Raw genomic sequence first — 26,635 nt, 5'->3', positions numbered from 1 at the left:
CTCCAACGGCAGAGGGAAAGAAACTGTTCTTGGCGGGAGGTTCTGGTCCAGATGCACCAGAAAACTTGTGCCAGGTTGATGGCGTCAGCTACAGACCTGTTGGCTCTGTAGGCGAACTGCAGGGGGTCCAGCAGGGGGTCCAGCAGGGGGGTCCAGCAGGGGGGAGGTGAACGACTTGAGGTGGGGCAAGACCAGGCGCTCAAATAATGCAACAAGAATGGCTATGGATACCAACTCAGGAATGGGACCACAATCAGTCGCCTCCTCTACATGGATGACATCGAGCTGCATGCGAAGAGCGAGCGAGACATGGACTCACTGATCCACACCACCAGGATCTACAGCGCTGACATTGGGATTTCATTCGGGCTTGAGAAGTGGAGACAGATGGTGACAAAGAGAGGGAAGGTAGTCCACACAGAAGGGGTCTCGCTCCCAGAAGGAACAAGAGCAGACATTGAGGATGGTTACAAGTACCTTGGAATACCACAGGCAAATGGCAACCTCGAAGAAGGAAATATATATATATATATATGTATTTTTTTTCTCACAGTGAACCGCATTTGGTGTTAAACTTCTTTGACTCACATAGTATTTCATCAGTAAAGGCTTAATATTTCCCTGAATCACCAGAACGGCGACGGCCTATACCTGCCTTGTGTCACTTCTCTTCCCAATTAGCACTGATCTAATGAGCATAATTATATATGCCTGTAATTACAGCAGTGGTATACACATGGTTTTTACTTCGTTAACATAATTAATGGCTTCCTGATCTGTTTTTGCTCTAACATTTTGTCAACAGGAGATGCCCTGTTACCACTGTCCAGCTTAGTGTTCTTTGGCAGTTTGGTAAATTGTTGATGAAGTTACCTAACCTTAACTTAACCTAGATTTATCCCCATCCCTATTTAACCTGCTCATAACCTGCTTTTATTCATTCTAAAAAAAAGCATTATAGAAACAAATAAACGACTTTGTACTAGTGGTTGATGAGAATGTAATGTAATGTAATGTTTACTGTTGACAGTTATCCCATATTTTAAATGAAGGCTTCCTCTGCTTGACTTTACAATAAAAACATATTTACTTTAGTTTGCGTTCCGGCTTTGTTTGTGAGAGTGGACAATGGATGCAAATGATCCCATGACTACAATCCGGCGTGTTCATGGACTGTCCCAAACAAATAAACAAATACTAATAATAGTAGCCGCCCAATTTGAGGTTCCAGAACAAGGTTTTCCATATTTTTTTTTTGCTTTAAACTTTCCCAAAAAAATGTTTTATAAATATACACCTTGCTGGAAGATAATCAGCTCTGTGGTAACTATTTCAATTTATATTTATTTAACAACAGTACCGGTAGTTATAATTGTAAGTATGTTTCTACTAACTGTATAAACCGCTACGCTCATTTCCTTATTATTAAATACATATTTTTTCCCACTTTTTAAGTTTGAATTAATTTTATTTTTTGACTGAAAACACCCTTGGACAAATTAGATTTTATTTTAGAAAGTCTATGGGAAAAACCTTGGCAGGCTTTGGCTGTTGAGCTCCATGGCCATCATACCTACATGTACTATATAGGTCCTTAACCTTACATGTACTCTATAGGTCCTTAACCTACATGTACTATATAGGTCCTTAACCTTACATGTACTCTATAGGTCCTTAACCTACATGTACTATATAGGTCCTTAACCTTACATGTACTCTATAGGTCCTTAACCTACATGTACTATATAGGTCCTTAACCTTACATGTACTCTATAGGTCCTTAACCTACATGTACTATATAGGTCCTTAACCTTACATGTACTCTATAGGTCCTTAACCTACATGTACTCTATAGGTCCTTAACCTACATGTTCTCTACAGGTCCTTAACCTACATGTACTCTATAGGTCCTTAACCTACATGTACTCTATAGGTCCTTAACCTACATGTTCTCTACAGGTCCTTAACCTACATGTACTCTATAGGTCCTTAACCTACATGTACTCTATAGGTCCTTAACCTACATGTACTCTATAGGTCCTTAACCTACATGTTCTCTACAGGTCCTTAACCTACATGTACTCTATAGGTCCTTAACCTACATGTACTCTATAGGTCCTTAACCTACATGTACTCTATAGGTCCTTAACCTACATGTTCTCTACAGGTCCTTAACCTACATGTACTCTATAGGTCCTTAACCTACATGTACTATATAGGTCCTTAACCTACATGTACTCTATAGGTCCTTAACCTACATGTTCTCTACAGGTCCTTAACCTACATGTTCTCTACAGGTCCTTAACCTACATGTACTCTATAGGTCCTTAACCTACATGTACTCTATAGGTCCTTAACCTACATGTTCTCTACAGGTCCTTAACCTACATGTTCTCTACAGGTCCTTAACCTACATGTACTCTATAGGTCCTTAACCTACATGTTATCTACAGGTCCTTAACCTACATGTTCTCTACAGGTCCTTAACCTACATGTTCTCTATAGGTCCTTAACCTACATGTACTCTACAGGTCCTTAACCTACATGTTCTCTATAGGTCCTTAACCTACATGTACTCTATAGGTCATTAACCTACATGTTCTCTATAGGTCCTTAATCTACATGTACTCTATAGGTCCTTAACCTACATGTACTCTATAGGTCCTTAATCTACATGTACTCTATAGGTCCTTAACCTACATGTTCTCTATAGGTCCTTAACCTACATGTTCTCTATAGGTCCTTAACCTACATGTACTCTACAGGTCCTTAACCTACATGTACTCTACAGGTCCTTAACCTACATGTACTCTATAGGTCCTTAACCTACATGTACTCTATAGGTCCTTAACCTACATGTTCTCTACAGGTCCTTAACCTACATGTACTCTATAGGTCCTTAACCTACATGTACTATATAGGTCCTTAACCTACATGTACTCTATAGGTCCTTAACCTACATGTACTCTATAGGTCCTTAACCTACATGTTCTCTACAGGTCCTTAACCTACATGTTCTCTACAGGTCCTTAACCTACATGTACTCTATAGGTCCTTAACCTACATGTACTCTATAGGTCCTTAACCTACATGTTCTCTACAGGTCCTTAACCTACATGTTCTCTACAGGTCCTTAACCTACATGTTATCTACAGGTCCTTAACCTACATGTTCTCTACAGGTCCTTAACCTACATGTTCTCTACAGGTCCTTAACCTACATGTTCTCTACAGGTCCTTAACCTACATGTTCTAGGTCCTTAACCTACATGTACTCTATAGGTCCTTAACCTACATGTACTCTATAGGTCCTTAACCTACATGTACTCTATAGGTCATTAACCTACATGTAGGTTAATGATCAAATTCAAAATTCTACTCTTGACCTACAAAGCCATAAATGACATGGCCCCATCCTACCTCAAAGATGCTATAGAACCATATCATCCAAACAGAGCTCTTCGCTCTCAGAATGCTGGCCTTCTGGTGGTGCCAAGAGTCTCTAAAAGTACTGTAGGAGGTAGAGCGTTTAGCTACCAAGCGCCTGTGTTATGGAATCAGCTCCCGACCCATGTTAAATATGCTGACACAGTCTCTTCATTTAAGTCCAGGCTTAAAACGTTCCTCTTCGAAATCGCTTATGGTCAGAGTAGTTAGGAACAGAAAGATAAACCCACAGCTTCAGCTACGCTGCCCTAGGAGTAACTATGCTGGGGGAAGTATGACAGCTTGAGCACTATCCTCTTCTTCTTCTGACTACTTATGCTATCAAACAATATTTATTTTTTGATTCCACTTGCAAACTGTTCACCGCCTTCTTTTCTTTCTCTCACTCCTGAGGACCTGTGGACCCAAATGCCCCTCCCCTGGTGAAGTGGTCCCTGCCCTGTGTGGACGGTCCCTCATCTGCCTGAAGAGTGGCTCCAGTTCGCCTCAGTCGGTCCCTCATCTGCCTGAATAGTGGGTCCAGCTCGCCTCCGACGGTCCCTCATCTGCCTGAAGAGTGGGTCCAGCTCGCCTCCGACGGTCCCTCTTCTGCCTGAAGAGTGGGTCCAGCTCGACTCAGACGGTCCCTCATCTGCCTGAAGAGTGGGTCCAGCTCGACTCAGACGGTCCCTCTTCTGCCTGAAGAGTGGGTCCAGCTCGACTCAGACGGTCCCTCTTCTGCCTGAAGAGTGGGTCCAGCTCGACTCAGACGGTCCCTCTTCTGCCTGAAGAGTGGGTCCAGCTCCAGTCTCCTTGTGTCCGTCTGTCCGTCTGTGAGAGTCGGAGCTCTCCTTCACTGGAACTCCTCCAGGTTTCGACGCTTTTTTCCCAAAGAGGTTTTTTTGTAGTTTTTCCTGGCCGAGAAGGAGAGTCTAAGGACAGAGGACCCTGGGACATCGTCCCTCGCCACCACAGACATTGTCTGACTCCATCGCCACCACAGACATTGTTGATTCATTTCTCCCTGTGGCCCTCAGAGGCAACTGTTGTTGTGATTTTGGGCCTTACAAAAATAAATTGATTTGATTTGATGATGTACTCTATAGGTCATTAACCTACATGTACTCTACAGGTCCTTAATCTACATGTACTCTATAGGTCCTTAACCTACATGTACTCTATAGGTCCTTAACCTACATGTACTCTATAGGTCCTTAATCTACATGTACTCTATAGGTCCTTAACCTACATGTACTCTACAGGTCCTTAATCTACATGTACTCTATAGGTCCTTAATATACATGTACTCTATAGGTCCTTAACCTACATGTTCTCTATCGGTCCTTAATCTACATGTACTCTATAGGTCCTTAACCTACATGTACTCTATAGGTCCTTAATCTACATGTACTCTATAGGTCCTTAACCTACATGTACTCTACAGGTCCTTAACCTACATGTACTCTACAGGTCCTTAATCTACATGTACTCTATAGGTCCTTAATATACATGTACTCTATAGGTCCTTAACCTACATGTTCTCTATAGGTCCTTAATCTACATGTACTCTATAGGTCCTTAACCTACATGTTCTCTATAGGTCCTTAATCTACATGTACTCTATAGGTCCTTAACCTACATGTTCTCTATAGGTCCTTAACCTACATGTTCTCTATAGGTCCTTAATCTACATGTACTCTATAGGTCCTTAATCTACATGTACTCTATAGGTCCTTAACCTACATGTACTCTATAGGTCCTTAATATACATGTACTCTATAGGTCTTTAACCGCATGACTGCAGCCCATGGTTTTGGCAGCTAAATGAAGTTCTTTCACATTGCAGTAATTGGGTTATAGTGGGTTCATACAAGCTGCAGAAAACATCAGTCCCAAAGGGGTGGGATGTTTGTCCACCATATTGGCAGATCAAGTGAATTAATCCCTTCTTTATTCTTAATCCCTTTCCTTATCATAAGATTATGAAAATCCACCTCCCTCCCACCCTCACATTTTAAATTGCACCCATAATATTACTCCTGGCTTATAGAGAAAAGAGGCTAGAAGACAACAGGATTTATAGAACAAGTTTGTTTGGTTTGGTACTTTCTAATGTACTTTGTCTATGGAATGAATGCGGATGGGTCGGCCTTGCTTTGTCTGACAGGCTTGAACTCAAATAAAGGGAAATAAGTAGCTTTTAAATGCACATTTACACTGACAAGCTTTGAGTAACATTTTATTTAAATAAGTTACGCAAAAATATATGCTATATAAGCAATTGATGAAGCAACTACCACCGTAGTGGAACAGAAGTGGCTCAAACGGCTGTTGTGTCCTTAGGCAAGACACGTCACACACTTTGCCTGAGGATGAATGGGATGTGTGGTGACCAAAAAATAATAAGTGAAAAAAAAAAGAAAAATAGTACTCCTCACCTGCCACGCCTTCTCCAGCCCTTCTCTGAGCCTATTGTATTTCTCCAGTTTCTCTTGTTCCTATTTCCTGTTGCCATCACTTGGTATCGCCACGTCAACCACACCTTTCCTCTGCTGTTTATCCACCACCACAACGTCTGGGTGGTTTGCCATCATCAGTTTGTCAGTCTGTATCTGGAAGTTCCACCGGATCTTGGCTCGGTCATTCTCTATATCACCTTTGGGGTGTTTCCCACTTTGTCCTTGGGGTCCCCAGTCCATACTCTGCACAGATGTTCCTGGACACTCTGCCAGCCTCCTGGTTATGGGCCCCATGCGCCCCATGTATGCTTTCCCTGCCAGCATTCTTACTCTTTTTTCATCTAGCTTTATTTGTCATATTTAACTCTATTTTGTCTTTCAGATTAGTTTGAGTTACATTTCTTAAAACCGGTCCCAAACTTGAGGAATAGTAATAACATGTCGGACAATGGGAAAGAAAATTAAAGATTTGACTGTCTTTAGGCAGTCTCAATAAAAAAAGTTAAATTGTGACGTTTTTTCTCTCTCTCTGTTTTGATATTGTGACATCCCTAGACATCCCTAGATTTTTATTGATAATAACTTTAGTTTATTTTTTTCCTTCCTTGTTTTTTGTTTCATTGTAATTAAATGTTGCTTATGTGTTATCAACATTGTATAGAAAAATATGTGTGCTATACAGTGTTTGTCCCTTGGGCATGGAACAATTTAGTTGACTTTAAATGGTGCACTTTGTTCATGTTTATTCATTATATGATTGTATATGGAAAAACATGGTCAACCACCCTTTGCCACACAAGGACAGTGATGTCATTTGGATAAAATATAGCCCACTTACTGTATGGTACCTATAATAAGTCAGAACATCATGAATCAAAACAAGGTGTACAATCTATTTTGCCTGCTGAGGACACAAGTGCAGTGCACGAAAAAGCACAAATACATGTTCTACAACAATAGATACTTCAGTAAATGTGACAAATATAATAATATATGTATTTGAAACATCTATACAGAACTGTAGAGAATTGACTTAAAACCAACATAATGACCATATCAGAATGACTAAACCCAGAATTAAAGCTGGTCTTAAACATAACTACACTTTTCAGAGGTAAATGCATTATTATATTTCTCACCGTGTTTGTTCTGTGCTGTAATACAACCTCATTTAAAATGGACACGTTAATCCACCACAACACATTCTGTCCCAGTGACTTTTCCAACTCACACCTTATCAGCGTTGTAGCAACATTCAACACGTCAAAGCGTTACGATAACCTGCCTTGTCACCTTTTTGTCCGACATTAATTAGTTATTTGACAAGAGGGCTAACAGCGACTTCACTATCACCTTTCCTTTCTGTTACCGCATGGACCGATAAAAAATACTGTCATCATTAGCACATTACTGGACTTTTGAAATGTCATGCGGCCACAGAGGGGACACCCAACCCATGCAAAACAGCTTTCTCACACAAATATAAGAAGTATTTTGACCCGTTAGAAAGTCAAAGCAGATATCATTATTAACCTTGTGGCTGGAAGTTGCATGCTGTTACATTAGTTTGTATTGCGTTGGTGTATGCACAATGAGACAAGGAGAGCAAGGTTCAGGGGAAAGGAATGAAACGAAATTGAGTGCGCTCATAAATCAAGTCAAGGTCCAGCTTCTACCACGGGTTTGCCACCACTGCAGCTATTTTTCCCCCCCACAAACTCAACTGCGTTTCACGACTTTTGACGATTCCATCTTGGCCGTGTTTAATCTCATCAACAACCGTAACGGAGGACAGGAAAGAGAGCGAGAGGGAGAGCTGGGGAGGGGTGTGTGATTTAGAGATAGTCTGTCGATACCTCTCATCAAACAAGACTTGATCAAAGCGCTGCCCGGGCCCATGCAGGCGCCGGGATTAAGTCGCGTCACGCACAACCTCCTCGACAACACAATAACACCAGTGAAGAGATTACGTGGAGGGTGAAATCTAATTCAAGGTAGGATTGGGACGAGGGGCGCCGCTCCTCACTGCCCGTAATGTGTTGAAGTGCGACGTGTGCGTGTGGAAATGGTTATGCATGTTCGCGTGTGTATAATGTCACAAATGCTGGCGTTATTGCTACTGGAGATACCGTATTTTCCGGAGTATAAATTGCACCAGCCAAAAAATGAAAAAAAAAAAACACATAGAAGTCGCATTTCTTGGGGAAATTTATTTGATCAAATCCAAGACCAAGAACAGACATTTAATTTTGAAATGCAATTTAAAATAATAACAGATTAGAGAACATGGTGAACAGGTGTTCGTATGCTAACGCTAACACCTTCAGCTACATGAGGCACAGACAGAACTGTGGTAAGTGTCTGGTATGTTAACGTAACATATGAACAGTTATTCAGATAACTATAGCATAAAGAACATGCTAACAAGTTTACCAAAGCATCAGTTTTACCCCAAATCACTAAATCCATTGAATTCTTCTTCCTCTGTGTCACTTCTAAACAACTCCACAAACTCCTGAGGTAGAGGAAGTGCAGATTCTTCTTCTGCATCGCTTAGAGCCTAGAGCGCCCTCTTGTGGTTGTCAGTGTAAAAATAATCAACATGAGTCAGTCCGGAGTATAAGTCACACCTCGGCCAAAACTATGAAAAAAGGTGCAACTTATAGTCCGTAAAATACAGTATTTGTTGTCTTTTACTAGGAGGTAAGCATCTTCAGGTGAGACAATCTGCTGCCCATCTCCAAATTCGTATTATTTTGGAGAACAATCATTATCAGATTTACTAAACAAGTGCGAAACCCTCTTAGGCCTAATGCGTTCAGTCGATTCGTTAGACTTGACTCGCTTTTCCAGTCAGTGGTAAATCCCCAATCTATTACTCACTGGAGACTCGCAAGTGTTTAAAAGCAGGAAGAGATATAGGACGCTTGTGTAATGACCATAACTATAGTAATTCGTTTGACCAATGTTTTATTTACCACTCCTCGCTGACTCTGGCCCATTAGGAAGACATCCGAGGCTAATAACTCATTGCAACTAGTAAAAGTCAGATAGTGCTTACAGCGGAGAAGCTAAAGGGATAAATGGGGCTTTGCTTTGAAGTGGGGTATCTTTGAGGCGATCCAAACACATGGACAATTAGCCAGCATTAGTTTAAAGGATAAAAGCTTTGACCTAATGATGCGTGTTGTGATTAGGATTAGGCAGAAAATGCTCAGTCCGTATCAAAACCAACAAGGATCCTTAAGAAGACAAAAAGAAAGGGACATCACAGATTTCCCCCCCAATGAGTTAAGCACTTAATCTGAGGTGAGAGGAGTTTGATTTTGTTGTAAATTATAGATGACCAATGGGCTCATCAGTTTCCAATGTGTCACTGGAAGAAGCAGACCTGATTGTACAACTCTGTGTGAAGCAAAGGAGGCGGTGACCAGACAAAAATCCCATATTTTGTTCATCTCAAAGTGGAGGAATTCAAGATTATATTTATTTTATTCTACTTTGTATCATCTTTTTGTTGTCCATATGATCAGATAGCACTTACGTTCACACTAAACGCCAATTTTGTTTTTTTTTGCTCATGTGTGACCTGTATCTGATTTTTTTCAGGGCAGTGTGAACAGCACCAATCAGATTTTTTTTCAAAAAATCAGGCCCCTTTGGGATGTAGAAATATATCCGATATGTATCCGCACTTTTAGAATGCGACTTCATTCTGAATGCTCATAAAAAGGCAACATTTCCGGGATAAACGTCACAATTCTTAGTCAAAGTGGAAAGAAATGGCTGATGAAGGAGGAAAACTGTCAGTGGAAGAAGGAAAAAGTTTGTGAACTGATCAATACACGGGGCGGCAAATCTATTCAAAAATAGAGGGCTTGTATCGTAATCGGGCAGTATTTGAGGAGATTGCGAAAGAGTTGGCCGAGGGAGAGATTAAACACTCCTGAATTTAAAGAAAATCAGTACATAAATAAAAGGAGTGGACACGGCATGATGTGGGCGGGAAACATGCCTTTTTTACTTCCGTAAACACAGTGTACTACATGTGACGTTGTGTTATTTTGTGCACATGCCACATCAAACTGAGTTCCATTCACACCAGACACAAATGTAAATCGCATTTTATTTGTTAAGTAAATGACACATTGAAAAAATCTGATTTAAATACCCTGCAGTGTGGCAAGTCCTCTCTGGAATGTTTCAAAATAAAATAGAATCTCATCTATCCATTCATTTCGCAGGTATCCCTTCCATGTCCTTAGTATTAGTTTTCTATTGAAACTCTTATGTATTTTCCCTTGGTCTCGAGCTCCAATCTGTCATAATTTTGGGCCATGTATTCATAGTCATCGTGAGTATCTTTTACAGCAGCACTTTACCATTTTCATCCAGATTTTATCTTCTTTTTTTCCCTGGCTTTCTATTTTGGCCTTGCCCTGCAATTACACTCCCCATTAATGTCTCCCTTTCTCTCCCTCGCCTGTGATAAAATGGGCCGGATCAGTGTCAAATGGAGAGGAGGACCGAAATAGTCTCGGTGACATGCGTGTGATACAGCAGCCTTAAAGTACCATTCAATATTTATTCACAGATGTTGGACAGCATAGAGTTGAAGACCAATAGTGTCTCCGTTAGTTAAACATGGACTTGCAGCTTTATACAAGAGAGCATATTATTTAACAAGGACTGAAAGTGTCTGGGAGATATTCTGTCAGCGCAGCCTCTATTTACAAGTGTTCAGGTGAACCTCAGATAGACCTTTCTATAGAACCTTCTACATTTGGTCCATCTCCTGGGTGTGTCTGAAGATTACTCTACAGCAAAAATGTATATACTATTTAAGATAAGATGAGATAACCTTTATTTGTCCCACAATGGTGAAATTACAGTGATGCAACACAGATTAGGCACAGAAACACAGATTAGAAACTGAAGTGGAATAATAAAAATGTCCTTAAATATATACTTAAATCTGTATAAAAAATATATATCGATTTAGTATAAATGTAGATAAAAATTACAGAAAAATGGCACACTCTTATTTACAGTACGAGGCTGTGGACAGTTGTGTGTTATATGGTAACACAGGCTCAGTTGATCTAATTCTAATAAAGATCTAAGTGTTTTATCATTGCTACCACAACTAAAAAAGTGCTAATTAGCATTAGTAAAGCATTAGCATTACCTATAATCATTAATCATTGATCTATGTTTTCTCATGCAGACACTTAATTTGGCTGTAACATCAAAAACATCAAAACATGGACAAAAGGCTAATCAATGTACCAGGAAGGGTTTGGAATAAAATGTGAATAGTGAATAGTGAAATGCAGAAAATGGTAACTAAATGTACTTCATAAGACGAATTCATATTTTTGTGTGTGAATGTGGGATGTTGTCAGATCCAGCTTTTACTGTAACTGATACTAATACTAATACTTTGGCGTTATTAACCAATACAAGGGTCTGAAAATTGTTCCCCAGAAAAGACTGTTAGCATATTATAAAATGGACTTAACTGTTCTATGTAACTTATTTATCCTGCAATTTAGTCCTGAACGGCTTTGAATACATGTTTAAACATTATGAGATGTTCTGGACCAACGGTGAATAGTCGTATTACATCCAATTGAAGAAACATGAAGAAACCATGTTTTTTTTATTGAAGTCTGGAACTATGGATTGTTCTTAATGTTGACTTGATATAACTGCATTTTCTAATTTATTCTTATAATCATCAGCTCAGTTTTATGAGCTTGATGAAAAAAAAAAGTATAAAAAAAGACTAGAATAAAACTAAACCACCCACTTTTCCCGATAAACAATAGGTTTCCCCAGCAAACAATAGGTGGGACAATACACTCTACATACACAGGACAATTTTATCAATTCATCAGACGTTTGTAGCAGACGCCTCCTGCACATTTTGACCTACTTGAAGAAATGTTTACGATGACTTCACTCTGAAAACTGGTTCATCGTGTGGGCAGACACATGTGCAGTTGCCAAAGAAACCTGAGTTTGAAATAAAGTCGCCATACCAAAATTAAAAAGTGATTCTAGTGGCATGAAGGACGACACATTATTAGGATCCAGAGTCCTTTTGAATTGTCATGAAAACACATCCTCAATTGAGTGATTTTGGTCCCGTCTTCACACAGGATAAACAGCCAGAAATAACTTGGAAGACATAGTTTTTATTGGAGCAGGGATACTGTTTAGACTTTAATGCTGTGGATCAGATAACTGCACTGTTGAAGGGAATAAAACACGCTGGAATTAAGTGCTCTCATGGGATTGGACAAGAGCTCGTGCCACACATAAATTTGACTCAAGATTGTGCTGGAAAATGATTATCTCTTGAGATTTTTTCCACGCTGTTTACATGACTTTTTTATGGTGCACCTCTTGAGAAGCTTAAGCATTGCTACTCTCTCATTCACATGGACCAATCTCATTTTGTGTCTCGTCTCATGTAAACTGTGTCTCATCCACACTGCTCTTCCATGATTAAGTGTCAGTATTTGACATTTTGGTTTGTATTTACACCTCGTGCTAGATTCACATAAGAGGTTCGAGCAATTTGTTTAATTTGTTAGAAGGTTTAGATGATTTTACATTTAACTTTACATCAAGTGAGTCACATTTGTTGCATGTGTCATGTTTACTTTTACATTTTGTTGGTTAAAAATCTCTCGTTGTCATTTTGACTAATTATTTATCAAGTTTGCTGAACACCACGTCAAGTATTCGTCAACTGAGGTCTCAGGACATATTTAAACTACAGTTGCATACACAGTTGAGTCACCACAATGGAACAAAACCCAAATTATATGATTTTTTGCCATTTTATGAATTCAAAGCACTGGTTAAATAATTACCAGTATATCCTGTTTGTAGTTTGGTTTGTTTGTTGCTTTGCTTGTTTGTTCTATGTTGTATTAACTCTCCTTGCAAATGAGATCTTGCTCTTTGTATAAATAAAAGTTATAATAACTTAACTCTCTCCTCTCCTCCTGGCAGACACACTGTCACTGAAACCACTGGCTAGATTTTGACTGTATTTTCAAAAGAAATGTCTAAATACGAGGCAGTATAATTCTCTTTAACAGACGTCGTACACTTTCCACTGTTGTATTTCTGGTCTATTTGGACAGTGATCCTTGTCATGAATCCATTTTGCATAAAAAAAGCTTTGTCACGTTCACCCAAACTGTCCCTGTGGTGGCACTAATGAGCAGCTATTTTTCACTGTAATAAAAACTGCAGGAAGTTCACTCCTTTATACCACTGCTCATGAGCTATCGACCATTCCAGGTGCCACGCGACTCTGCGACGTGCATCGAAATGAGTCGCCCTAATGCCCGGATAGTAAAGCATTGTTGCATCACGCTGATGTCTAGTTTGATTATCAGCTCCGTTTAATGTAGCGCCTGTTTGATTTTCTGTGTATGGTAATTTTTGGTCTCAGAAGCACTTGTTACTTTGATGTTGTTTTTGTGCACTCTGTTTGATTAAGCGCTAAGGCTATTTAAAGTCATGTTTTATCATGTATTTATACAGCATCTGATAGTGAGTGATAGAGACATATGACAAGAATACCATGCAGAAATGTCCCCCTTTAATAGTAACATGTTGTGCCGTGGTGTGTGAAACAGAAGGGCAAAACTTGTGAATAATCCTTAAATTCTGATGCATTTTCCTCACAATAAACGTAATATAGTGTGTGATATCTAAACTGTTTCTATACAATTCCTCAAAAAACGTGTATGAACTTATTAAAGCGAGTGCACTCAAGCTTCCATACAGTATCTACTTAGTGTAAAGGGGCACATTTAGCACACGGAACATGCTTTTTTCTACAACTCTTATTCATTCCTTACCAGATCCAGCAGGAATACTTTGCCGCTCTGAATTTGTGATGTAGGTGACGACAGATCAGCGTTCACTTCACCGCCAAACAGCCCTCACACGGAAAGACAAACAGATGGTTGGATGACGGAAGCTATTTTACAAAGACAACCGGTTTCAAAAGTCCTCTTACCTCACACGATGCTTGCGTACATTTATAAACTGTGTGCCAACTTTTGTCTGAACACTCGCGCAGAGGGGGAATCTTCTCTCATCAAAGTCACTGCCTCTCTACTTCTATCACAGACGCCCAGTGGGATACAGGGAAAGAGCAATGACGGTGCCCATGCTGCTGCTCGTCTCTCACAATGACAAAAGTATCATATTTTCTAGGATACTTGTTTTCTCTCGCCTTTTTACGGAAATCTGTTTGGTTTAAAGTTCTTTGTTCTGGATTAATATAAAAGCGTGATGGAAATTAGAGTTCGAGATGCATGTTTGAAGCTTGTTGTATTGCCGCTGGGACTGTTCTCAAACATGGACCCACTGAATAGATGTCATAGTACTGCTTTTATTGTTGAACAAACTGTTCCCTCATGAGCCTATTAAAACATATACTTCCTTCTGTAAAGTTGGACCAAATGACTGTCTTGGTTTGTCTGCTGGATTCTTCTAGACTTCTAGTCATTAAAAAAGACCATAAATGTCAATACTTGTGTTTGTTCTTCTGTCTCTGTTGCCTCTCTTTTGAAGTTCCTACTCTGCAGTGAAGAGGGAACACTTTTCAATGTTTTTTGTTCTTTGTTTCTTAATAAATCCAATGGGGAAGACTATTTTTCTTTCAATCTGCTTACTGATCTTTTTTGTTTGGACCAGTGAATCCAATCAGAATTCTGCCTCTAAGCCTTGTCATCCCACCTGCACCAGTTGATGGTCTCCTGCCCTGTAAGCTGCCTATCAGATAATATGAGGACTTGAATGCCAGGCAGGGGTTCTGGGCAGGGGCGTCCTGTGTTTTTCACCTGCTGTTGGACGTGTTCTAGTCGGGCCTGTCTCTCTGTTCTCTCCAGGGAAATCTCTGAGAGCAGCTGTCCTTATCGCTGTGCTATGTGCCTGCCCGAGCTGCACGCTTCACGACAGCGGAGGTAAGGAAGCAGTAATCGGCCCAGACTTCAACAAAATTAAACCCTCCACCGGGCCACCGCAGGAGCAGAAGAGGGAAAGATTTCTTGCCTGCCATAATGTGGCAACACAAGGCACAGTGTTTAATGTGGCTCTGCCTCTATGGGAAACAGGCACAACAAAGAATACAAATGTGAGATAGTGCTGTTTCCACTGCAGCTTGACTTCTAAAAAGTCAAATCACCCAAATGTTTTGTGTCCAAAAAACAAATGAAACATTTGCAAGGGTAAAGTAACAAGGCAGTATTTTTCACTCACAGAGAGACAACAGATGAGTGAAAATGAAATGAAACCCAACTTCTGTGTCCACACCCCTTGTCATAAATCCAAGACTGCTAGTCCTATGGAAGAATAAATAGAGTGAAACAGATGCATCGTCATGACGAGCCAGGATTTCATTTAAATAATCAAAATTATGTTATAACACTCAAAGCTGATCCTCAGACTGTGTTGAGTGAGAGGTGCTGGATCATTCCTGCGGTGCCATTTCCAATCTGCTCTGAAGTCTTATGTCATGTGCCGTATTGTTTCACCTCCTCACACTGTCGTTAGCAGTACGACTCGCTTGGGCTGAAATAAAGCCACATATTGCACATAAAAGTCAATTCTGTTTTTCTTCAGAGCACAGCTTCACATTGAGGGCTGAAACAGAGAAATGTGGGGGGATTTGGTGAAGTCTGGCACATATCGATATGATGTGAGCAAAACAGCAAAAAGAAGTAAATAACGAAAAGAAAAAACATAGGAGTGTTTTTGCAGTGATTAAGAGTTATGTCCTGTGTAAATTCCCCATTGAAAACACAGGCAGGTTTGCAGGATATCTTTGCCTCACCATCTGCCAAAAAGTACTGGGGAAGATTTGTGATGCTTCACTGGTTTTGAATACAAACAGAAATAACTAGTGATGGTTTGCTCAGCGTATGACATTTGTAATCCTTAAATTGAATTCAAGGATTACTTTCTTTAGAAATATGTAATTGTCTGCCAAAAATAACTGAAGATATATCTATTGTAACTTAGGACACGATCAATGTTACAAACGTTGTAGTGTAATTGAATAGTATTTTAAAATGCTCTTTGTAGTACATTTTATATGGTTACATTGAATGGTTCTGTAGGACTATTTGGCCTAAATACGGTATTAAAATAATCTTAAGGAGGATAATTTTGATATTCAATATATAGTTATGTTTGAATTAATTTAATTACTATCTCATTATTGTGAGTGTCTTGATAACGAGTCAGATAATATTATGTCAATCCATCAAACATGTGTTTAACAGGTCTTTAAACATTAGTTGAGGTTTAATTAACAAACACATGGGAAAAGTCTGTAAAACGAATCACAAAAGTTCCAAAAAAATCACCTATACTTTAATTTGAAATTTTACCAAAACAATTCAGCTCCTTTTGTTGCTTTTTTCAACTATAAATGATAACCTGTACTAATAAAATGTTACATATCTTCAAAACAACATTCACAATATTATCTAAAATGTGACTGGGTATTTTCAGTTTACTTGGACCTACCATTTTTTTTATTTTTTTAACTCTGCTAATTGGTGGAACGATTACCCTAACCCTTCTTCTCTGACTTATCCTTGTACCAACCATAAATTCTTAAAATGCTGAACCCAAAGTAGATTATGTCAAGGTTGAAACATAAATATTCTATAAGGCACAGTTATTTAATGCAATAATGAAAAGAATATAGATAATAGCTTCCAGTTTTGTGCTTGTTTGGCATTCTCATCAGGTTAGCAGAACAAAGCTTAGCAGTTCACAAATCACTATTGACATAACAGCGAGTGCCCACCTTTTTCATGTCAGCTTTGATTAAGGGTTAAATGGACAAAGGGCTTTCATCATTGCCAGCGACAGGGCCATAAATGCTGTTATGGCGCTAATATCTGTCATAGCCACTAACAGCTCGATTGGCTGAAGGGTTAACTGTGCTGTAAATACTTCTATGGTATTTTTGCTCCATCTGGCCCCTTGTTGTCGGGAGCCTGTGAGTCTGGACGCACGGGCTGGGGGCCAAAGTGCTGCTGTTGCTGGCTTTGCTAATGCTACACGCGTACAAATAGAAACAAACAGATATGCACGCTAAAACTACAAAACATGGGGACATTTCTTATACCAAGTCACGGCTATGTAAAGTGCACGGGCTTTGATCACACGTACTCCATGCATTACAAGACGAGAACCCGATATCATATTCGAAAAATATTGATTGTTGAACTTTTCATAAGAGGTGCATTATAGTAATATGATGCGGCTCATCTGGGCACTATGATGAATGGCTGTGAATACATCTTCAATCATTTGAGCCTCTGCTTACTTCGATATGCACAGCCTCCGAGAGTAAATACCTGAGAAATGTGTTTATACGATGCTACAAATGCCCTATCAAAATGTGGTGTTTTCTTTTATAACGCAATATCGACTTGTACAATATGGTCTTTAAAGGTTTTCGGGATCAGTAGACGTTCCAATCTTTGCATATACTGTTTGGATTTGGTTTGCAAAGTCGTTGTGATTTGTGGACTGGATTTCAAATTAAAACTAAATAGAATAATAATCAGATTTTCTAATTGTGTAAGGAGAAAGTAGTAGTAGTAGTTCTTACAAATCCTTTTGCTCATGGCTTTTCTCAAACATGATTTTCCTGCTCATGAGGTTTGTTTGTTTTTCTTTACAATTGACAGCGCTCCACAGTCTAATTTTGACACAAAGTTCTGTTTTTACACTAGAATTTTGAGCTACGCATAACAACTAATTATATTCTGTTCATTTCCATAAATAGGCACAAACAGAATACAAACAAAATCATCTTTTTTTGCATTACCAATTGGCCCTTACATTATTCTGGTGATTGTTTGAACCGGCATAAAGAGAATCCCTTGTGAATCAGATTAAATTTAATTACATTTTAGACCCAAGCTTTAAACATGACACATCCAATAGCTCTTGATTCCTCTTGGGACCTGCCTTTACTCTGCACTAATAGTTTTCAGCACATCCACCTGCAGTCTGAAATAAAAGCCTGGAGTGGTAATGACTTCTCCCATCATATCGCCGGGGCTATTCCCGAGCTGCTTTACCTCCGCAGTCCTTCCTGGATGATTACAACTCCTCCACTACGCGCCGTGAAATAAAGCTGTACCGGGCTGCCGCTGTAGCCGGCATCAGATGACTTAATCCGGCCATAAAGAAGCCCTCACTTACAGATGCGCCTTTGCCCCCCTCGTGCACCGCGCTCCATCAGCCTTAGGGAGAGGTGAAATATGCCCCCTCCGAAGGTAATGTCCCCCTATCTGTGTCCAAGCCCTGACAAATTTATCACCCCTTCCCGCTATTTACAATCCATCCCCGTCGCGATCATCCGGCCCGGCGTTATTTAAGCTGTGTTCGTAGCAAGCGGCCGGGGCGGAGGCGCGGCTTCACATGTAAGTAAGTCTAGTCCATACATAAGCCGCCGGAGCCGCTCGGCAATAACGTTACCGAGGCGGAAAAAGGTACGTGTGTGCAAAGAGCGGGATTCAAAGCAGCCAAATGTATTCAAGTCAGTCAACATCACATTTTAAAGCACGTATCGATGCATAATGTGATTCAGTCGTGCTGCCGCGGTCGTATCTTTTGTATGTTTTTTTGTAGAATGACTGTGTTTACTATTCATAAGTCAAAGGTTCATCTGTTTAGCCGTCATCGTGGTCCCTCATCATCTCATCACAGTCGTTTTTCATACATTCATCAAATAAATGGCTGCTATATATTGTTTTCAGTCTCACAAAATAATAAAAATGAACATTGGAATTCAGCAAAAGTGAAGATGAAATTTGTGTTCCTTTCACCTTGATGTATTAAGGTGTTGGTTTATTACTTCTACTGCGAATATTGTGCCTCTGTTGTTTGTAGTGGTTGATTCCGGCGTGATTATTTTCATTGATTTCCTTTCCGTTAAGGCTGTATAGAAAATGTTTTGATGCTTTTGCAATCTCGTGCGGAAATATTAAAGTCCATGTAGCTTTGTCAGTTCTTTGGTGACTAACTTTACTCCACACAAAGCAATTAAAACAGAGGCAGGAATTTCTCTGTGAAACTTAATTAGCCCTTCATGTTTACCGAACCTAATTAGGGAAACTACTTTTCACAACAGCAATATAATACGACCTGGTAATGTGTTAACTATATGCAACCGTGATCAATAACGGGTCATTTACTCATGATAAATTATGAATGATCTTTGTGGTGCTATTTATAGGCACATTGTATAGAAATAGATGCTCAGTTGAAGCTCATAGTTTTAGATGAACCGTCTGTTTTAAAATGGCTGAATTAGCATTGAATTAGTGAATTTCTTTCTGCAATAAAAGAGCCCAGTGACCTAGAGCTGTACGCACGCATTCTTTATGGACTCTAACACAAATTATCCACCTCACCTAGTGTGCAGACTCATCACTAACTGCTGTAATGTGCTGAGCCGCCCCGGTTTGCATGCTGCCTCCTGGACGCTCGTTCCAGCAATTATATTGTATATTTAACTAAATGTTGCGTGAGGACACAAACACGCACGATCTTCCGCCTCTTCACTTTGGCCAATTGCCACTGTCTTCTCTTTCTTTTTCTTTTCTCTCGTTTGGGTTGGCTAAATCTTTTCTCCTTGTAATATTTAGTGATAGCATGTTTGTTAAAGGTGTAATATGTAGCTTGTCTCCATGGAGATGTTACAGATTTTTCAGGAATACATTATGGTTCAGATTTAATATGTGGAGAGATTTTTCATGTTTTTTGAGTGATTAAAAGTAATGTACTTCAATAAATCCAAGTTTGACATGGCTTTTTGAACATTTCAGGTTGAAGCAATGAATTCTGGCGGATCCTCCGATTGAAACGTTACAGCTTTAAGCATAGATTTTCCTCAATGATCAGACAAATATCTGATTTTGAACTTTTTCTAATGTTCAGGCAGATATCTCCAGTCAGAAGGGGTCAGGAAAGAAACACATTAGTATGTATAGATGGCTTTTACAAAGAGAAACACTTGGCTCTTTTATGAACAAAGCATTAAAAGAGTAACTAAAAGGTTATTGATCCAAGTAGGCCTGGCCATTACTTAAAGTTGCTGATGTAATTGTTTTACCTGGAACTTTGCACAGTATAAGCATTACAGGTGTTTTTTATAAAAATACACTTAAAACATGGATTCCATCCTCCTGTCTTCACCTGCAGATAAATACATAGAGATATAGAAAGATAGAATTAAGCAGGTGGCGTAGCTAAAAGTCCTAAAAAAGTCATGAATTACTTTTACTTATAATTATAATATATACTTTACCAATAATATTTATGTTACGTCATACAAACTGCCGCTTAATGAAGAGAACTAATATGGGCCAGTTCCAACTCTGCCACTTGTATTTTCATTATACGACAGATTTGCTCACAACGTCAGGTTTTTAATTACGTACGTTACATTTATAGAATAAAACGGCCTACTTACATTTTGAGAAGATTTAAAATATGCTTCATTACTAGTCTTAAAACATCTAATACGGCCCTGCAGATTCAGTCACGTCGGTGTGTCTGTTACTGTGGAAACCTGTCCTCTCATATTCACGGTTTAGGCTCTGTTCATCCCTTTGTACCATATCCCATATTCTTTGGCTGTAACTGGATGCCAGCTGGAAGTGGGCCATAGGGTCATATTGTTGTTCAGAATGTGAGAACACTGCAGAGCTAGCATCACATCAAGCAATAACAATATTCATATTTTAAAGGGCAAGACTGTCATGATGAAGAGTTATGGCGCAAAGCAACAAGACTGAACAAAGAGAGCAAAAAGAAGGATCAGTCGCATCATGTTAAGGCAAATTATTTTCTTAATGTACAGTTATTTTCGTTGAAGGGCGGCATCTCTCCAGTTGAGCGTGAAGCCTGGATGACTGAACAAAGCTGTGTCTGGTGAGGCATCTGGATGTGAATGTGGAGATTTCTGCTTTGTCTATAGCAGGAGGTTGTTTACCTTCAGAAATCCAGCAATATGAGATTGAGCGAGTGCTGCTTATCTCAGAGTCCATATCGACAGTGATCCGAGGCGACTGTAGCAGAACATCAGCGCCTCCACTTCCAGCGCAGACTCATATTGTTTGTTGTCTGTCAAAACGTCATGCTCATCTTTCATAGAGCACTGATTGAGTCAGTTCTCAGATATGACATCACCAGCTGGTTTGGAATTGTACTGGTCAAATCAAAAACACAAATCTTAAATCTGGTTATTACAGTGGGAATGTCCCGTCCTTCTTGGCCCACAGGAGCTCTATGAACGTGCCATGAGGAAACGGACCCTCCACGTGTGTTGTACCCTGAATATGAGTTATTGAGCTCATGGAGGAGGTACAGGGCAACACTGTGTCGGCATAATAGATACAAGCATTCATTCGTACCGGTTTCAGTAAAGCTATTAAACACTGACAAATGATGAAGAATGTTTGCACGGGAAGAAAATGTTTTGCATTTGTGTCTCTTCCTCTGTTTATATATATTTTGATGTCCCTTTTTTTGTGGCTATCTGTCTATGTTTGTGTGCAGCGGTCCATTCGGTCCAGAATAAATTTAATTTCTTGAAAAAGTAGAATTGTCTTGTCAGCGAAAATCCCTGAGATTTAAGGCTGCGGGTCGAGAAAGTATCCAGAGGTTTAGGAGATAGAAAAGTGCAGTCAAAACTAGAATAATCAGATAAGTGTTTAAATGCACGAGTGAAATCTGATCATCAAAAAATACAGGTGCTGCTGCCCAGTGGTTGAGTGGTTAAAGCAGCAACACACATGCCAAGCTCCATGTGCAGCCGTTCGTGCTGTGAGTTTGAATCCCGACTCCGACAATTTACTGCATGTCCTTCCCTCTCTCTCATCCCCATTTCACACGAAGCTGTCCTGTCTAATAAAGCCTGCGTGAGATACTATTCTGGTGCTGACAATTTTGGCTTTGTATATAATCTGCATATATTTGTAAAGTCGACCTATTTTTTGACCAATACACTAGACTACTTTGTGTCACTTTAATGTGGAATGTGTTGCTTCTGCATAGTAAACATGTGTGGTGGGATACATTTGTTGAGACAAATGAATGTGTTAGGAATAACAAATATCCCTAAATGTTTGGCATTTTGTTGCAGGACGAGACTAGCACTCCATGTTCAAAAGCCCTCATTTTAACCAAATTAACTGTTCTTGAACTTAACCCTGACCTAACACTAATTGTAAAATAATGTATAGTCAAAAATAAACTTTGGCTTGGAAATGTGACACAAATACAACTCTAAGATCTGCATTTGACAAACGTTTAGGGAGTCCCATCCATGGGTTTCAGAATGATGAAAAATAACAACCATTTCCATAGCAATTAACAATTTAAAGCAATATATCCTATCTTTTGCCATTGCTTGCCATTTTCACCATTTGAATTGACTGAAATCACAACACACACACACACACACAACATCTCAAGCCTGGTAGTCTGACCTAGAACTGGCCCTGTCGGTGCAAAACTTATTTCTACATTGTTTTTTTCCTTCAAAATCCCATTGTCAAAGAGCAATGCTGAAACTCCCCATCTCCTGTATGTCTCTTGTACCTCATCTGCCATGTTTTCCTTGTCTCTATAGGTTTCCTGCTCTATCTGCACACATGCATTTCCCAGCATCCTTTGCTCTCACTCCTGTGTCAATACGATTCTCTTCCACTCGTCTTCAACTATTCCTTCAGCAGTGGCTCTGAAATCATGATTGCTTGTTGTACTGACTCTCTCTCTCTCTCTCTCCCGTATTTGGTGTATTGTAGCCCCAGGTCCCTTGCCTCCTCCCTGGCTCTGTGCATCCATGCCTCCTGGTTTTTTCCTCTCCTTCCTCCTCTCACTTCACTGCCTTTGTGATGGGAGTGACAGGTTTTACAATATGTCGCCGTGGATCTGGCTCACCTTTAATATTTCAATAAAATGCCAATGCAGGGGTGGTGTGGGACCCAAGGGAGTGCTGTCTCTCACTCCTGCCTCGTTCTCACTGCTTTTACCCTTTAGATATAGGACGAGGAGCTCGACAAACAAGTGGCTGTGACTTGTAATTATCTTTACTATAAATGCCTGTCCAAAAAGAAGTCGCCACTTTGATTCAACTAAGCAAATCCAGTAGGTATGAGCGTCCTACTGGATAATTGCTGCAACGTTCACGGCATCAGTACAATCAGTTGGTGTAAAATAATGCAAATCTGGATGGAAATACATCTTTTGATATTGCAGAAGTTTATTGATCAAAGCTAAACGTGGTCCTCTGAAATATTAGAGCGTGAGCCCTTTTATTCCCTGTGGCAACTTTTTTTTGGACATGCATTGTATTACGTATTATGGACAAAGTTTGCTCGCTAAAAAAATAACTTGCAAAATGATACTTTGACCATTGCATGCATTTAAAACAAAACATTAGTATGATGAATACAGAACAAAGGATAATTTTGTACCCCGCCAAACATTTGAGCACAAATCCCCACCTGCTGAACTAAAGAGCAAAAGTCCAAGCATATTTTTACTCATTACAGTTATTTGATGAAGTGTAGAAAAAGTTTCAGAGGTAGTCAACAGGACAGTGTTTAAAATCAAGACATTTCAACTTACGAAAGTGAAGTGAAGCTGAAACGTGACATAGATGTGATTGGACTGAGCTGTTATATTTAGTGACTGAGTTGGGTAAGAGTTCTTCACTGTGTAACAATGATGACACTGTAGCTGTGCAGGCAACAACAGTCATTTACTGCGAGAGAGTTTCTTAAATGGCAGTTGGAGCTGAGAGTGGAGTGGGGAGTCCTCGGTGACATGGGTGGATAAGGAGTACCTGCGTGTGGGCTGATGTGCCGGCCGTGTGGCTGCGTGACAGACTCTGCAGTGAACTGACCGCTCTGACAACACACAGAGAGAGGAAGAGAAGACAGATGCAGAGAGGACGACCGTGTTCAAATCTGACAGTAGCTCAGCGAGTTTGAGAGTGACCACCTGGAAAACAAGAGCTGATCAAATTATGAAAGGTAAAGTAAATGTACTGTGTGAGAATATTATATCAAACCGATTCAACTATTCCTGACCAGCCATTCCCAACACGTTTTGGCAGACTACTTATCAAAACTGTGTGAGGGTCTGGGGCTCGACCGCTGCGTTTCAATTTCTAGGGCGGAGTTTAGAGAGCAGAGACAGAACCAATCACATAAACCCAGAAGTGACGCAATAAAACGCGACGCGCTTAACCGGATATTACGTAGCCCTTGTCAACAAGGCGTGTTCCGCGTTATCCGTCCCCGAATGCAAAAAATGTCTCCTGAATCGCGATGACGCCCTTCGTATAACCGCATCTAACGCATGTTCATCACCGCGAGTAGAGAGGACTTTCCTGATTGTTCAAACCGAAGCGAGAGCAGAAGTAAACACTCGGACACGAGCCGGGCCACGAGCCGGGTCGCGAGCCGGGTCACGAGCCGGGTCCGCCATCTTGAATGTTTTGGAACGGGGGGTGAAGAGCTACTTCCGTATCTCAGTGTGACCCGTTAAAACCTCCACCTGGGATTGGATAGGTAAATGGATTACCGACGACTTCATTGGCTCTGACTCGGGGTCCAGACCCTTACGCATTCGAACAGAATGTGGGCGGGGCTGGCGGGTCAGGCAAATTTAACTATGTAACAAGTGCAATCTTTTTTATTTTAACTGCTAAAACCAACTAAATAAGGCTTCTCTCTCTCGTGATCTAGAAGAAGAACACACTAACCAATAAAGACTAGTATATTGATTCCACACTTTATTATTAACTGGAGTGGAATTTGTAACTTTTTTTTTTCATAAACAGTTATATGTGATCTATACAAGTTTGGATATTCTAAAATGATTCTTAAACTGGTCAGGAAAGGTCTAAAAGCTTTTTAATGATAACAAATCACTGTTATTACTGCAACTACTAATAAGCTCACATCAAAACTACACTATTTACTGTACTTGCTATTAAATATTCACTTGAGTTTCCTGTACGTTTCTACCATGAATTCATTAAAATGTGAGTTGTATGAGAGAAAAGAAATACCAGAACAAACAAGCTGATGTAAAAGTGTAAAATAATTCGTTTTAAATTGGACAGTATCAAACCCTCACATTGAGCAGCTTTCTCTTCTAGTGCCAGCAAACAGACTTCACCACAGGCATTTTTTAACATTACTTTGAGCCTGCACTAGTTCCGCAGCAGATGAATATTTATTGCATTTAATCTGAGGCATCTCTAAAGCTAAATGTGCTTAAATCCCTGGGTGTAAACTGCTGATAACAGATGATATCTCAAATTGAGGGGCTGAGCGGCGTAACTAAAGACACTATCCACTTTTCTACAGCATTATCTTCTGTATCTTCCATCTTCCATTCCAGTGTGTCAGATTATTGGGTTACTATCTCTATTTATTTGCATTACACGTGATCTTGTTTTCAAATAAAAGATGACAACTGAGGGTTTTAAAAGTCAAGGAGTGGCATACAATGGATGCATGATATTTGAAAATGAGGAGATATGTTCCAACTTAAATCAGATCTTGACTAGTGCTGGGCCCAGGCTAAAGCAGCACTGAACCAGGACTGAACTTTATCGTACCAGGTCTTAATTAAGCTAAATTAAGACTTAAAATGGTTCATACCAGACACATAATAACCGCACACTGTTGACTTTAAATCAAAATTCCTGTTGGCAAAAACTGTGCTGTACATAATTAATGAAACTGAGTGTTATTGTATGTCTCACTCGATATATAACAGCAACTGCAAAGAGCTAAGTTGATGAGAAAAGGTATTTTTAAACTGCTCTAATGTAGTTCTTTTGAAGCTGTGTTCAGAAGTGAGGGACGCGGCGGGGGGTTGAAATTTGTCAGCGTATTTGAGGCCCCTATGTACATTTGTCATGAAAAGTTGCTTCTTTTAGATTGGATTGCCTGCACTGGACGACTCAAACACAAATGGGGATTTCTGTGTATGTAGGGAATGGGAGGTCCAGTTCCCATAGTATATATAACCACGTGTGGGCCCTCTGGGGAACTGCATGAGATCCAGGTAAAATGTTAAACTTTTCCCTGGATTTTATGCGTGAAGCCTGGGATCCAGCTGAGTCCAGGCCTGAACGGAGCCTCTCTGGACGGGATACCGCTCTGAAGCCTGGTTCTTGGAGGATAAGAAGCATCGTGGGCTTATGTATTGTCATCCGAAATGTAGTAAATAGTAAAGAAAGTTACTCTAAGGAAAAGCAAGAGGTAAGGGTGGAGGTAGAAGAGCTAAAGATGATGGAAAGAAAGGAATAAGTATAAAGTATGGTGTATAGTATACTTTAAAGTCCCAGTAGTCAAATTAGACCTCTTCATTTGAACCACACAATCAGATTAAGTATTATAATTGTGATTAGATTTGCAGGATTCTGTTTAAAGTAAATAATTTGAGAGAAGACTGAAATATTTCTGAACTGTAGAATGTAAAGCATAAAACACATACTTTGAAGACGTACAACTACAGTAATGTAACACTTAATGGATACCAACTGTCATAAAACACCAAAGAAGAAGAGGAAAGGCCCCACTCGGTGCAGGAGTTGAACCCAGAGCCTTCTTGTTGTGATGTTTTGATGGGTAAAACTGGAGATTCCAAACCCAG

The sequence above is a fragment of the Eucyclogobius newberryi genome, unplaced genomic scaffold, assembly GCF_026437365.1.
Source record: "Eucyclogobius newberryi isolate DKJ021-1_F unplaced genomic scaffold, fEucNew1.0.hap1 SCAF_18, whole genome shotgun sequence".
Classification (NCBI taxonomy): Eukaryota; Metazoa; Chordata; class Actinopteri; order Gobiiformes; family Gobiidae; genus Eucyclogobius; species Eucyclogobius newberryi.
The sequence above is the reverse complement of the archived record's forward strand: the minus strand, read 5'-3'. Positions refer to the sequence as shown.